The sequence below is a fragment of the Bos indicus x Bos taurus genome, chromosome 6 (assembly GCF_003369695.1).
Source record: "Bos indicus x Bos taurus breed Angus x Brahman F1 hybrid chromosome 6, Bos_hybrid_MaternalHap_v2.0, whole genome shotgun sequence".
Classification (NCBI taxonomy): Eukaryota; Metazoa; Chordata; class Mammalia; order Artiodactyla; family Bovidae; genus Bos; species Bos indicus x Bos taurus.
In genome coordinates, this window is record NC_040081.1 from 17,242,663 (window position 1) to 17,256,525 (window position 13,863).

Genomic DNA, 13,863 nt, shown 5'->3' on the forward strand with positions numbered 1-13,863 from the left:
ACGAGCCTCGGTGGACTCTCCTCCCTTCTGCCCCTTCAGCCCTGGCTCTCGCTCCATCACTCCTGCTCCCCCACATGCTAACCTCCTTTCCCAGGACAGCTCCCCACCTGAGCAACCTTAAGGAAGGTGCTTCAGAGGCTGCCTTTCCAGAAGTGTTTCTGAGCACTTGCTGCTGCTGCCAGCATCTACACAAGGTTTCACTGCGGGGTACAAAAGTAGACAGAGTGAAGAAACATAATACGACCCACTTAGACGTGGGATTAGTGGCGGCCAGACACACGGAGAGATAAAAATCCCTCAGCCTCCCGCAGACTTACTGTGTGGAGCGGTCCAGCTGATGTGCTAGCCATCTTCCCTGAACAATAAGACAACAGAATGCTTTCTATTCAGGGACAGGGTCACTAGTAACGCTCTGGCCAACGGCACAAACAGTCTGGCTGCCCCCACTTGCCTGTCTCTCCTTACATGGCTCTTTCCTGGCTGCGATAATGGACTGACATACGCACTCATAGATCCTTCTCTTGAGAAAACTGGGAGGTTGAGGGGGGAGCCCCAACATCATCTTCAGGCTATCTGGAGTCCAGCCACTTCGTCTCTTTATAAAACTACCTACAACCAATAAACTGTGGATTTAAAAAAATGCTTGTGAGGGAACAGGAAATAAAATCCAAAGACATCTCAAAAAAAAAAAAGGAAAAGAGACTTTGGGAAATAGTTTACTCATCTTCTTACTCAAATACCCTGATAAGATGACCGCAAGATAGCAGATGACTCATTTACTGGAACAAACTTTTGAGATAATGCAGGACACCTTCATTTTACAGATGAAGAAGCAGAGGCCCAAGCAAGGTAAATGACTATCTCAAGGTCACAGCACATAGTGTTAGGACCAGAAACTAAGTGACCAAGACAGGTGGCAGGGATAGAAAAGCGGTGACAGACAGCAGTTTGAGAACCCAGGACTGCTGGGATCACCAGGCTCCTGCAGAAAGGCAAGGCATCTGCACCCTGTTGCCCCCCGCTGGTCCCATACAGTCCCTCCATCCCCGTGGCCTTTCCTACCGCTTCCACCCCTCCCAACCCACCCAGCCTGGGGTGGGTGCCACTTCACATTTACATCGGGGGATGCCGTCACAGGTGATAAGATGCAGATGGGAGGACACAAGTCATTTGAGCCCCGTTCTACACAGCGGGCCCTTTCCACTCCAGGAATGGGCGCAGGCATGACCACAGCAAAGGAAGCCTACTTCTTTTATTTATCCTTATTTATACATGTCCCCCTGCCCACCAAAAAAATAAACCTGTCACAAAAAGATCTTAAGGCAGCTTATTTTTTTAAGGCTTAAGCAACAAAAGTATATGAACTTGAAGTGTTCTAAAAAAAAAAGTGCCAGAATGAAGAATGAGATCAGGATGCCATCATCCCATGGCAAACAGCAACAACACCCTCTTCACCATGCTTACAAAAACACGTTGCAGAGGAATTGGAGAGAAGACTACAATGAATGTTATTGAGTTTTAGGGGTTTGTTTTTTGTTTTTTAATCAATGTTATCACTTAAGAACTAGCTTCCTTTTCTCTATAGTCGAGCACTTGTAGCTTGAAGTAACAGTTGGCCCTTGATGACAATGCTCTAAAAAAGCCTCATCTGCTTCTAACGATCCCCTTGGAGGCCTCAAGGGATTCCTAAAGACTGGATTCCGATTTACTCACTATTGACTTAATTTACAGACTTTCTTTTCTAAACTCTTTGGTGATGTTTAATAATACATAGTTAAGTTTTACCATAGAAATAAGACTGATCACCACGATGAGATGTATCAAAGGTGGGTAACCTTTGAATCTTCCCAAAGAGGGGGAGTGTTCGGAGCCTGGGTATGCAGACCAGCATCTAAAATCGTATGTTGAGTAACTGAACACATCTGAGAAAAGAGACTCACTGCCACTTAAAATACCTACTCTAGTCTCCAGCACATCTGTGGAGCAATTAAAGAACCAAGTGCACAGTTAGAATTCAGGTCAGCACACAGCAACAATGGGGCTCTTTGATGTGAGGTCAGCTTTGGTCATTCTCATATACTCATTAAACAGGTTAATCAACTTAGTGCAGGACACAGGACAGGAGTAACCAAAAACTTATTTAATTACCATTACCCTGAAAGCATCAGCAGAAAGATCTGCTTTATTTGTTGGATGTAGTGATCACTGTTTCATTGTCAGTGCATTCTAGAGCTAAGGTGCCATTTCTGGAATTGTGTGCTTTTTTTTCTAGCTAATGAAATGTAGATATTACACTAATATCTGTTAGTATTTATTACTTTTAATTAATATATTACAAAAATAGATGGTCTGGTCCTTTTTCCAAATCCTTGCAAAGATTTCTCTTTCTTGGTTTACATAATAAAGCATGGGTTGAATTTGTGGATACGTGAATATGTAGCAAGTTCTTTACATTTGTTTTCTTCCCTTGAGTTCGGAAGGTGTTTTGTTGCTGCTGCTGTTTTATTTTTATTTTTTAGCTGTGCTGAGTCTTCCCTGCTGCACACGGGGCTTCACTAGGTGTGGGGACTGGGGTACTCCCCAGTTGTGGTGCGCGGGCTTCTCATTGTGATGCCTCCTCTAGTCTCGGCTCTCAGGCTCCAGAGCACTGGCTTCCAGAGTTGTGGCATGGGGGTTTAGTTGCCCCGCGGCAGGTGGGATCTTATTTCCCAGATCAGGAATCAAACCTGGCATTAGTAGGCAAATTCTTAACCATGGGGCCACCAGGGAAGTCCCAAGAAGGTGTTAATACAACACACTCAGTTGAGTAAACCTCATTCATGTTCTCCTAAGATGTCTAATGAATTACCCTTAAGGAAGGCAGTTAATACAAACGGCTAGTGCTACTGTGAATGCTTTCCTTGAGAGACCTGGGCTTTCGGTCAACCAAGCTTGGATTCTAAAGCAGCTCACTGATCTGCAAATGCTCTTTTGTGGACCGAAGATAATGATAATAATCCTACTCTGCAGGACTGTTGTGAAGACATAAGAAAACAATGCACACAAAATGCTTCGCGCAGTGTTTGGAACACAGTAAAACTTAATGTTAAAATGTTAGACTTGAGTGGGAGCCTAATAGTCACCTAATTGAACGCCATCTTTTTCAGAGGAGAAAAGTGAAGCTCATTGATGTTAAGTGCAGAGTTAATTAATAACATACACGTGAACTGATCAGTTAGAAAAATTATAATGTCATAATAATAGATGTTGAAAGTAATTTCATGAAACCCACTACTAATTTAAAAGAAGAGAAATAAAGATGGGTATTTGCCTATTAAAATTAAAATATGGTATAAAAGCACATCATTTTTTAAAACGTGGCCCTGAAGAAAGAATAAACACTGGTGAAATGAAATACATGGCCCACCAAAAAAATTGTGTTTTTGTATAGATAATCATCCGTGGTAATACTTGAAATTATTCTTCAAAATAGGATATAAAGAGCTAAATATTTTTATAAACTAGAAAATACAGATAAAATATAAATTGATATTTATCAGATCTGTTTAAGGAGGGTATTTTAATTTTTCATTAGTGATAAAGATTACAAAAGAAAATATCTACAGTGTAAAATTTTAATCATCCATTTAAGAAAAATGACTAAAAGTTAAAGTAAACAAAATGAGAAATACATTTTAGCAGACTCTGACGGTTGCCTATCCTGTATCCATTCTCCTTTTTTATTTACTAACAGAACTCTAATTTTGTTGAAGTAACAATGCATCCAGCTAAAAACCCTGCTTTAGACATCTTTGCAGTAAGGGTTGGAGAGGTGATAAGTCTGGACAGAAGGAATGTATTGGAGATTGCCAACTGAGGGCATCCAGAAAGGCATCACAGAAGAGACAAATCCCAGCTAGTCCTTGGTGCTCGGCCCAGAGCTCTCAGAAACTCTTTATCTGTTCCGTGCACCCTGGCCTTGTGTCTGTGCATCCCGATTCTAACAGCTGGCACCTGTTACTTTCTTCAAACAGCTCTCTTTGGGCGACTAGAGCCGCTGTGTCCGACGGCCTGGTGCTCACATCCCCATGCCTCCCCCAGCAGCTGGGGCAGGGGTCTGCTACTTTCTTGGAGACGGAAATGAAACAGACTTGTGTAGCTCGTGCTGTGTTCCCCTTGAACTCAAGTTGAAGCACTCCCTTGCTTGGCTGTATAGTCTTCTCTGGGCTGCTTCTCTCATTCCATCTACTTACAGACTTCTCCTAGAACTACTTGCTCAGTAAATCACTAACACGTGAATAGACCAGGGTCTGCTTCTGGGGAATCTGACCTAACACATTCCCTTCTATCTTTTGTTCTTTTACCCTTTATAATGGCACCTTTTTCCTTCCTGGAGCAGAGAAGAAATGCCCAGAGGTTCAGCAGCCATCTGGCAACCATGAGGCAGTAAGTACATTGTCAAAAGTCCATACACTAAGGATGACGTAGCAGAAAAATGAGAAGAGTCTGAATACAAAATGATATGATTAATTGTCATGCCAGTCCTGGACTGATACCCTTAGATTTATTTTTTCATAAGACAGGCAACATCTAACTCATTTATATGCCTGAGTGGCATGTAACACTAGCCCCCAAAAGATGTTCATATTCTAATCCTTTGGAACGGTGGTTATGTTATGTTACATGACAAAGAGGAATTGAGGGCACAGATGGAATGAAGGTTGAAATTCTGGTAACCTTAAAACGGAGAGTATTCTGGATTACACAGGTGGGCCCAATGTAATCACAAGAGTCTTTAAAAGCAGAAAAGAGCTCAGAGCCAGAGCAGAAGATGTGATGATGGAGGCAGAAATGGGAGTTATACTACATGAGAATGACTGAACCTGCCATCACTGGCTTTGAAGATAGAGGAAAAGGTCTCAGCCAAGGAAAATGGGCAGGCTCCAGAAGCTGGACAAGACAGGAAAACATCCTCTCCCCTAGGGCCTCCTGGTGGTTCAGCAGTAAAGAATCAGCATGCAATGTAGGAGACGCTGGGGATGTGGGTTCACTCCCTGGGTCAGAATGATCCCCTGGAAGAGGGATGGCAACCCACTCCAGTATTCTTGCTTGGACAATCCCATTGGCAGAGGAGGCTGGTGTGCTACTGTCATTGGGGTTGCAAAGAGTTAGACATGACTGAGCATGCACGCTATGCCAGGGCCTCGAGAAGGGAACACGTCCTGCTAACACTTTGACTGTAGCCCAATGAGACCCATTTTTGGACCTGTGACCTCCATAACTATAAGAGAAAACACTTGCATTTTTCAAGCAACTGTTGCTGCTGCTGCTAAGTCGCTTCAGTCGTGTCCGGCTCTGTGCGACCCCATAGACAGCAGCCCACCAGGCTTCCCCGTCCCTGGGATTCTCCAGGCAAGAACACTGGAGTGGGTTGCCATTTCCTTCTCCAATGCATGAAAGTGAAAAGTGAAAGTGAAGTCGCTCAGTCGTGTCCAACTCTGGTGACCCCATGGACTGCAGCCCACCAGGCTCCTCCGTCCATGGGATTTTCCAGGCGAGAGTACTGGAGTGGGGTGCCATTGCCTTCTCCGCTTCAAGCAACTAAGTTTGTAATAATTTATTGCAGCAATAATGGAAAACTAAAACATTTATATATACTTGAAATTTTCTAAGAGAGCAGGTCTTCAGTGTTCTCATCAAAAAGAGTCACGATGTGAGACAATGGAAGTGTTATTTAACTTAAGTGTGGCAATGATTTCACAATGTTTCAATATCAAATCATCATATGGCACACTTTAAATGTACGCTATTCTATTTGTCAATTATACCTCAATAAGACTTTGGCCACCTCATGCGAAGAGTTGACTCATTGGAAAAGACTCTGATGCTGGGAGGGATTGGGGGCAGGAGGAGAAGGGGACGACAGAGGATGAGATGGCTGGATGGCGTCACTGACTCGATGGACATACGTTTGAGTGAACTCCGGGAGTTGGTGATGGACAGGGAGGCCTGGCATGCTGCAATTCACGGGTCACAAAGAGTCGGACAGGTCAGGAAGTTAAGATGCTAAGAAATAGCATGGAAATAGGGTTTTCCATAAAAATACATGAAACATTTTTAAATATCAAGAGTCATTATGTTATAATATTACATGAAGAAGCAAGACACAGAATTTATATTGTATCAGTATGTTTCCAACTATATTTTTAAAATAAGCCTTGAAAAAAAGATTCAAGGGAAAGATTTTTCAATGGTGAGATCTAGGGTGTTTTTTCCTTCTTTCTATTACTTTTTTGTATAAGTTATATTCAAATGGCTAGTTGTTTCACTTTATTCAGGTCTCCTTGCTAGGAAAAAGAAAATAAACTGCTTAAAAAATAATTACAATGCAGTATGCTATTTGTAATAATACATGGAAGGAAGTGTAAAGCCAAGGGCTGGCAGAAAGGAACGGAGAACACTGGGAGAGCATCACAGAGGAGCGGGGAACTAAGGGGAATCTCATCCAGGAGCACCAGGGGAAAAGGGTGCTCTAGATACAGGAAGGGCCGTGTGAGCCCAGGGTGTTGCATAAGAAACAGCTGTGATGGCTGTACTGCTGCCTGAGGAGAGAGCAGCACAGGATCCGGTACAAGAAGCCACACCTGAGAGGGGTTTACAACACAGACAGCAGAGTTTGACCTTGACTCTGTGGAGAAGTACTTTTTGGCAGGAAAGAGCCATGATCGTGTTTGTATTTTGTATAAGTTTTTCTGCCACAGTGGACAGGGGACCCAGAGGCATGGGGATAAGTTCGTGCTATTGCAATTGTCCAGGCAAGAGGTCTGAACTGAAGAGCAGATAAGGGAGGTAAAAAGAACAAACTCAACAGATACTGAAAGAAGAGTCACAGAGGACTGAATCAGAGTAAGTAGTGAGGTTGACTCTCAGCGTTTATTGAGCACTTTTCTACCAACTTTTTCCTAGTTTTAAAAATAAATAAAATTAAATTAAAAAAAAAAATAGAAATAAGAGCCAACATGCACACAGAAAGCCACACAAATGCACGCCGTGCAGCTCCATGAGTGATCACAAAGGGAACACGCCCGTGTGATCACCATGCCACCAATCACTTCTTGGACTACTGGGGCCTCAAAGGACGTGATATCCACGTGCTCAGGTCAAAAACCTAGGAGCCATCTTTCATTCCTTTCTACCCTTCATATCATACATCTCAGCCTTCAGCAAGTCCTGTCAGCTCTACCTTCAAAATATACTCAGAACTCAACCTTTCTCACCATCTCTACTGTTACCAGCCAACCCCAAGCCACTGTCACTTCCAGTCTGGACTCTGGCACAGGCTCCTGCCCATTCGCTCTCATCCCACTCTTGCTCTCCAGATCTATTCTCCCTGCAACCATTGGCATAGTCCTTTTCACATGAGGATTGCATCCGGTCACTGTCTACAGTAGATCATCTCCATGACCCTAGTTCTTTACTCCTCTCTGTACTGGTGTCTTTAGCTACGTAACTTCGCAGTGAACTGCTCACCCCTCTGATTCTGGGCTCAGGTGTGTGTTTTGCAGAGCAGATATGATCAAGAGGAGGCTGGAAATGGCTTTCAGTATTTAGCAGTTTTTGTTTTTGCAAAATCATCCCTGAATGGAGAACAATCCAATTCATGGTATCGCCGCGTCCTCCTGATCTAACATGCCTTTCCAGATTGCCTTGCACAGTCTTGCCCTATACCCACCGTGGTCTCTGCCTCCCCGGCCCTACTCTCTGGCTCTCGGAGTCCAGGCCAGGATCCCACCTTTCCCCTGGGCCCTTCCCTACCCACATTGGCCCATGTCAGTCTCGCCCACTCTGCTAGGTGCCTTTTAGCAATCTCCCCCCACCAACTCCACATTGGCATCAGATAAAAAGGAATCTCCAGGCTCTCTCACTATGTACCTGTCTCCCTCCCCACTTTACTCTAGACTTTATTCAGCTGCCCTTCCCATCTCTGCCTTGTCCTGGAAATTGACCACTCAGCATCATCTTTGGGGCTCATTTTGAGTCCCTTACAGCTATGCTGCTGCTGCTGCTAAGTTGCTTCAGTCGTGTCTGACTCTGTGTGACCCCACAGACGGCAGCCCACCAGGCTCCCCCGTCCCTGGGATTCTCCAGGCAAGAACACTGGAGTGGGTTACCATTTCCTTCTCCAATGCATGAAAGTGAAAAGTGAAAGTGAAGTTGCTCAGTTGTGTCCGACTCTTAGCAACCCCATGGACTGCAGCCCACCAGGCTCCTCCATCCATGGAATTTTCCAGGCAAGACTACTGGAGTGGGGGTGCCATTGCCTTCTCCGAGAGGCCCACACACGTTTATGCAAAAAGGGACTTCCCTGGTGGTCCAGTGATTAAGACTCCATGTATCCCATGCAAGTGGCATGGGTTTGATGCCTGGTTGGGGAACTAAGATTCCACATGCCATGCAGTGCAACCAAAAAAAAAGAAAAAAAAAATAATAAAGATATAATAATGAATCCAGCCTGGATTATATTCCTCTTTGTTCCCTATGTTTGTAGAATATATATATTTTAATATTTCTTTAATGGAGGAAGAGGCCCACAAAGGGAAAAATTTCTAAGACAACCAAAAGTCATAATACTATCCTGGTGGTTTTTAGTATATTATCATCTTCTGTGGGCATGTAAGTGTTTCAACTTAACTATAAATGCCTTAAAAATGAGTATTGCCTAGACTTCCCTGGCTGTCCCAATGGTTAAGACTCTGTACTTCCACTGCAGAGGGCACAGGTTCAACTCCTGGTTGGGGAAATAAGATCTCACATGCCTCATGGCATGGCCAAAAAAGAAAAAAAAAGTTAAAAAAATATATATCGTCATTCAGTCGCTAAGTCATGTCTGACTCTTTGTGACCCGATGAATTGAAGCATGTCAGACTTCCCTGTCGGAGAAGGCAATGGCACCCCACTCCAGTACTCTTGCCTGGAAAATCCCATGGATGGAGGAGTTTGGAAGGCTGCAGTCCATGAGGTCGCTAGGAGTCAGACACAACTGAGCGACTTCACTTTCACTTTTCATTTTCATGCATTGGAGAAGGAAATGACAACCCATTCCAGTGTTCTTGCCTGGAGAATCCCAGGGACGGGGGAGCCTGGTGGGCTGCTGTCTGTGGGGTCGCAGAGAGTCGGACAGGACTGAAGTGACTTAGCAGCAGCAGCAGACTTCCCTGTCCTTCATTGTCTCCTGGTGCTTGCTCAAACTCATGTCCATTGAATCAGTGATGCCATCCAACCATCTCATCCTCTGCCACCCCGTTCTCCTCTTGCCCTCAATCTTTCCCAGCATCAGGGTCTTCTCCCATGAGTCTGGCCTTTTTTTGCATATTCATTTTCCCTACAGAAACTTTCTTATCAGATACTTGTTTTAATTGGCTGAGCATGTGCAACATGTTGCCCATAACACAGAAAGGTCATGGCTGCATTTTCTCTATTCTAGCATCAAAGCTACAGATGATAGACCATGTGAGCCCCAAACAGTAGCTTAATCCACATAAAGACAGTGATGATCTCCCACTGTTGGTGGGAAGTTCACAGTCAGGTAGCATTCTCACACATTATTAGAGGCAAACGAGAGGAGGCGGTGATTCTGCTCATTCATTCATTTAGGGGAATCCTGGCTCCTCTCCTCTCACTAGTTATATGGCCTAGGTAAGTAATTTAAGCTCTTTGCCTAGATTCCTGAACTGGAAACTGGGGAATAAATAAGGCACTCACTTCAGAGGGCTGTGATGAATAATAAATGAGACAATCCACTTCAAGGCCTAGAATGGTGCCTGGTGAACATGCTTGAAATGGTAGCTGTCAATTAATTAGACAAAAAACTGAGTGCCAATATGTTTATTGATTGAATGAACCAAACATCTAGAGTTCATGTCTCTGGGCTCTCTTTCTCTGCAGCACTCCTCCGTTAAGCACACCAGCTGTGGGAACCCTGCATCAGTCTGACCCAGCCACATAAACCAAGCACACTGGTATTCACCTGGCCTTTGGCGGAATGAAGGCGCTTTGAAGGTTTCTCACCCTGCCAAGTGTCTGCTGGCTGAAGAGAGGACTTGTCAGTGTCCCAAGGGTGGGAGATGACTGCAACAGCCATCTAACTGGCCTCCCATGCCCCAGCATTGCCCCCACTTCAGGGCACTCTCCACAGAGCCGTGGGCAGATCTTTGTGAAGGTGTGAGTTAGGTCACATCACTTCCGTGATCATCTTTGAAAGGCCTCTCCCTGTATTTCAATAACAAATCCTCAATTGCTGACCAAGCTCTCAGCCTCCTACCCCAGCCTGCTCTCCACCGTCTCCCTACCCACCCCCCACCCCAGTCCATACTCCAGACTTGACCTTTGTTTGTCATTTCTCCAAGCAGCACTTTCTCTTTATCCACAGATAAAGGCCTGCCTAGACCTTGGAGTTCCCTCTGCCTGGACTGTTTCCTCTTTTCTCTTCACTTGGCTAGCTCTCACTCCACCTGGGGAGCACTCTGATTCCCAGACCAGATTACACTCTCCTGCTCTGCTCTCCTACAGCATCTAGCTCTTTCCCACCATCACTGCAGTCTGTCGTAATTATCTGCTTAAAGTCTGTCTATCCCAACAGAGCACAATCTTGCTGGGGTCACCAGAATGCCTGCCTTGGTCTTGGCGGAATCCTGAAAGCCTCCCATAGTGCCTGGCTCATAGTGTCTCTCAACACCCTGGCTGAAAGAATGAGTTAAAAAATTAAAGAATAAAGTCCCAAAGGGTGGGGGGAACCAAAAATGAGTCTCCACACCAAGCATAAATCTGCATTCACTAAAACAGAGGGGGAGCAGAGAATAAGAGGGATACAGAGGCAGCCCCCCTGTGCCTCAGTTTCCCCATCTGTAACTGAGGACGCTGAAAAGCCTATCTTACAAGGCTCTTGTGAGGATTAAATGAATCGACAGAAATAAAGCACTTAGAACAGGATGTGACATATGCTGGCACTGTACATGATTATTATTTTCATTATTCACATGGGGCATTTTTCCTGGATGGTGTAACTCATTCCACACAGCAAATGCGGGAGCAGCTTACTGAAGCATGCATGCCCAGGAAGGGGAGTCTGAGGACTGGCAGGCAGTGTGCAATGCCCCATCCTAGAGGGGTACCAAACCGGAATGGCTGAGGCTGCTCCTCCCTGAAGTGTCCTGTTATCTCCAACATGGTCCTGATGTGGAAGTTACGACCCTGCTCTCAGGAAATGCACATAACTCACTGCTGCATTTTCAGCCCATCTGGAGAGCTGGGCCCAATGAGTATTCCGTCTTTATCCTTCCCAGTCCCCAAGAATAACACATCAAAGAGCATGTTTGCATCCCTACAACAGATAACAGCACTGCCATAAGCTTCAGGGGCCATGCACGCTACAGACAGAATGAATTAATAATTTCATGTATTTATAAAATATAAATTAACCCAAGAAATGTATAACTCCAAGTGAAATTCCAGCTTTTTAAAACTGAACAGAGAAAGACACTTTGATAAATAAAAGGTTAGTAAATGTTCATCATGTGGTATCACCAAATTGGAATTTATCACATGGAACAAATCGTTCCTCTCTGATAGATAAACGTAGATACACAGAAGCATCAGTCTCTGGGGATGAGGAGGGTACAGAATCCAGACAATTGATTTTTTAAATTACATTTGATTATTTGATGCCCTTTTTAACAATAAAAAAGCAAACAGAATGATCAGTAAGGATTCTGAAGGCTCTTCTGCATTTATATAAGCGCAGCAAATTACTTGTAAAAACCATGGGCATTTACCTCTGTCTTCGTGTATAACATACCATGTCTGTGTGGGACCCAGTTTGCTTTGATGGTAAACAGCTCTTTTCTCTGAAACCTTGCTTTCTCTTGCTCTGCTCTGGGTTGAGAGGTTCCCTTAATAGCCAAACTAGTTCTCCTGGAAAAAGAAAAAGAAAGTAGTGAGAGAAATGTATGTATCAGACTTCTTTCTTTTTCATAATACTGTAATGATAATTTACATTCATATTCAAAGATATAAAGATCCATACACTAGCTTTGTAGAGAAGTAGTCAAAACATAAAGCAGTCCTCTACCATATATATTTAGTGTTATACTAAATATACCACAGCAAAGACAAAAAAAATGTATGAGTCTATTACCCAAAGACATAGTATACTAAAAATTATCCTTTTTCCTTCCTGGGTCTCAACTCCAAAACAGAACAGTATGCATATGGATGAAAATCCTGCAGATATTTATTTACATTGATTATTTATTACTGAGATTGGGGATTATTTTGTTGCTAAATAGGCTTGAAGGGCTTCCCTGGTGGCTCAGTGATAAAGAATCTGCCTGCCAGTGTAGGAGACCTGAGTTCAATCCCTGGGTGGGCATGGCAACCCACTCCAGTATTCTTGCCTGAAGAATCCCATGGACAGAGGAGCCTGGCGGGCTACAGTCCATGGGGTCACAAAGAGTTGGACGTGACTTAGTGACTAAACAACAACAAACAGGTTTGAGGAGAAGGCAATGGCGCCCCACTCCAGTACTCTTGCCTGGCAAATCCCATGGATGGAGGAGCCTGGTAGGCTGCAGTCCATGGGGTCGCTAAGAGTCGGACACGACTGAGCAAATTCCCTTTCACTTTTCACTTTCATGCATTGGAGAAGAAAATGGCAACCCACTCCAGTGTTCTTGCCTGGAGAATCCCAGGGATGGTAGAGCCTGATGGGCTGCCATCTATGGGGTCGCACAGAGTCAGACACGACTGAAGTGACTTAGCAGCAGCATGTTTATCTATGAGCTATTTCCAAACATTATTAAGGATATATCATTAGAAAAGAGAGCAACTAAATAACTTAAGTTTCTATTTTCCTCATTAATATTGTTCCATTGAAAACCTGAAATAACATTAATAACAGTTTATATATATAGCAGGATTTTATAACTACAGTAGAAAACAAATGAAATTTAAAAAAGAAGAAGGAATCATTAGCATCACCTCCAGGTTCAAAAAAAAAAAGTGAGCTGAGATGGAAGGCCTTACTATATAAAATCAAGAATACTTTTTTCCATACTGAAAAATGGGTCAAGTTTTGCTGAGTAACACCATTGACTGAAAAACGTTAATTACAATAAATCTCCAGAAACACCCTGAGCTAGAATCTCCCCCTGTAGCTCAGGAGGATCTGTGGAGCAGATCAAGGAGCTTGCCCCTGCCCTCTTCTCCTGTTCTCTGGCTCTTTCTCAATGTTCCCAGGTGAGCTAGAAAATTCCCCTTTGGCAGCAGAGCCTGGAAGTGGCACCCAGAAGGGCCCACGGTTGCCCTTAGTGGAAGCTCCTTAATGGCTCCCCAGACACAGAGCAGTAAGCCAGAGACTCACCCAGAGCCAGGCCAGTGAGCTCGGTCCCAGTCGGGCCGCCGGCCTCTCGGCAGTGCCCGTCCGAGCAGACACTCCCACGCTGCAGCCACACACCGAGCCGCCTGAGAGAAGGGAGGAGATCCTTCCTGCTCCACACTCCTCCACCCGCCTGGCGCACCTGAGCCAAGTCCACCCTTCCCACTGCCACACCCGGGAAAACCGGGCTGCGCACAGAATCGAATAGCAATGCACTGAAAGGCGAGGCGGCGGAACAGTGTGTGGCGCCTGTACCTCGCAGAACCCCGATCACTGAGGCTTCTCCCCAGAACTCTCCCTTTGCGGTGCACCATGTATGTGCTAATACCAAGCTGTGGCCTCAAGCGATGTGCTCGGTATAAAGCTTATATGAGACCAGGGAGAACGGGAGTTGGCCAGGGATACAAGCTACCTTTTATTATAAATTTTATTGTACTGAGAGCTATGCATAC

General features: G+C 44.5%; 1 long non-coding RNA gene across 2 annotated transcripts in view; it reads right to left on the bottom strand.

Annotated features, from left to right (window-relative positions):
• Nucleotides 1-13,575, bottom strand: part of LOC113894044 — a 185,392-nt gene extending 171,817 nt beyond the window's left edge. For both annotated transcript variants that reach the window (XR_003511451.1, XR_003511452.1), the window contains exons 1-2: nt 13,397-13,575; nt 11,834-11,949 (exon numbers count right to left, since the gene is read on the bottom strand). This is a non-coding gene — a long non-coding RNA (uncharacterized LOC113894044). The remainder of the gene's footprint in view (nt 1-11,833; nt 11,950-13,396) is intronic.
• Between the last annotated feature and the right edge of the window lie 288 nt (nt 13,576-13,863).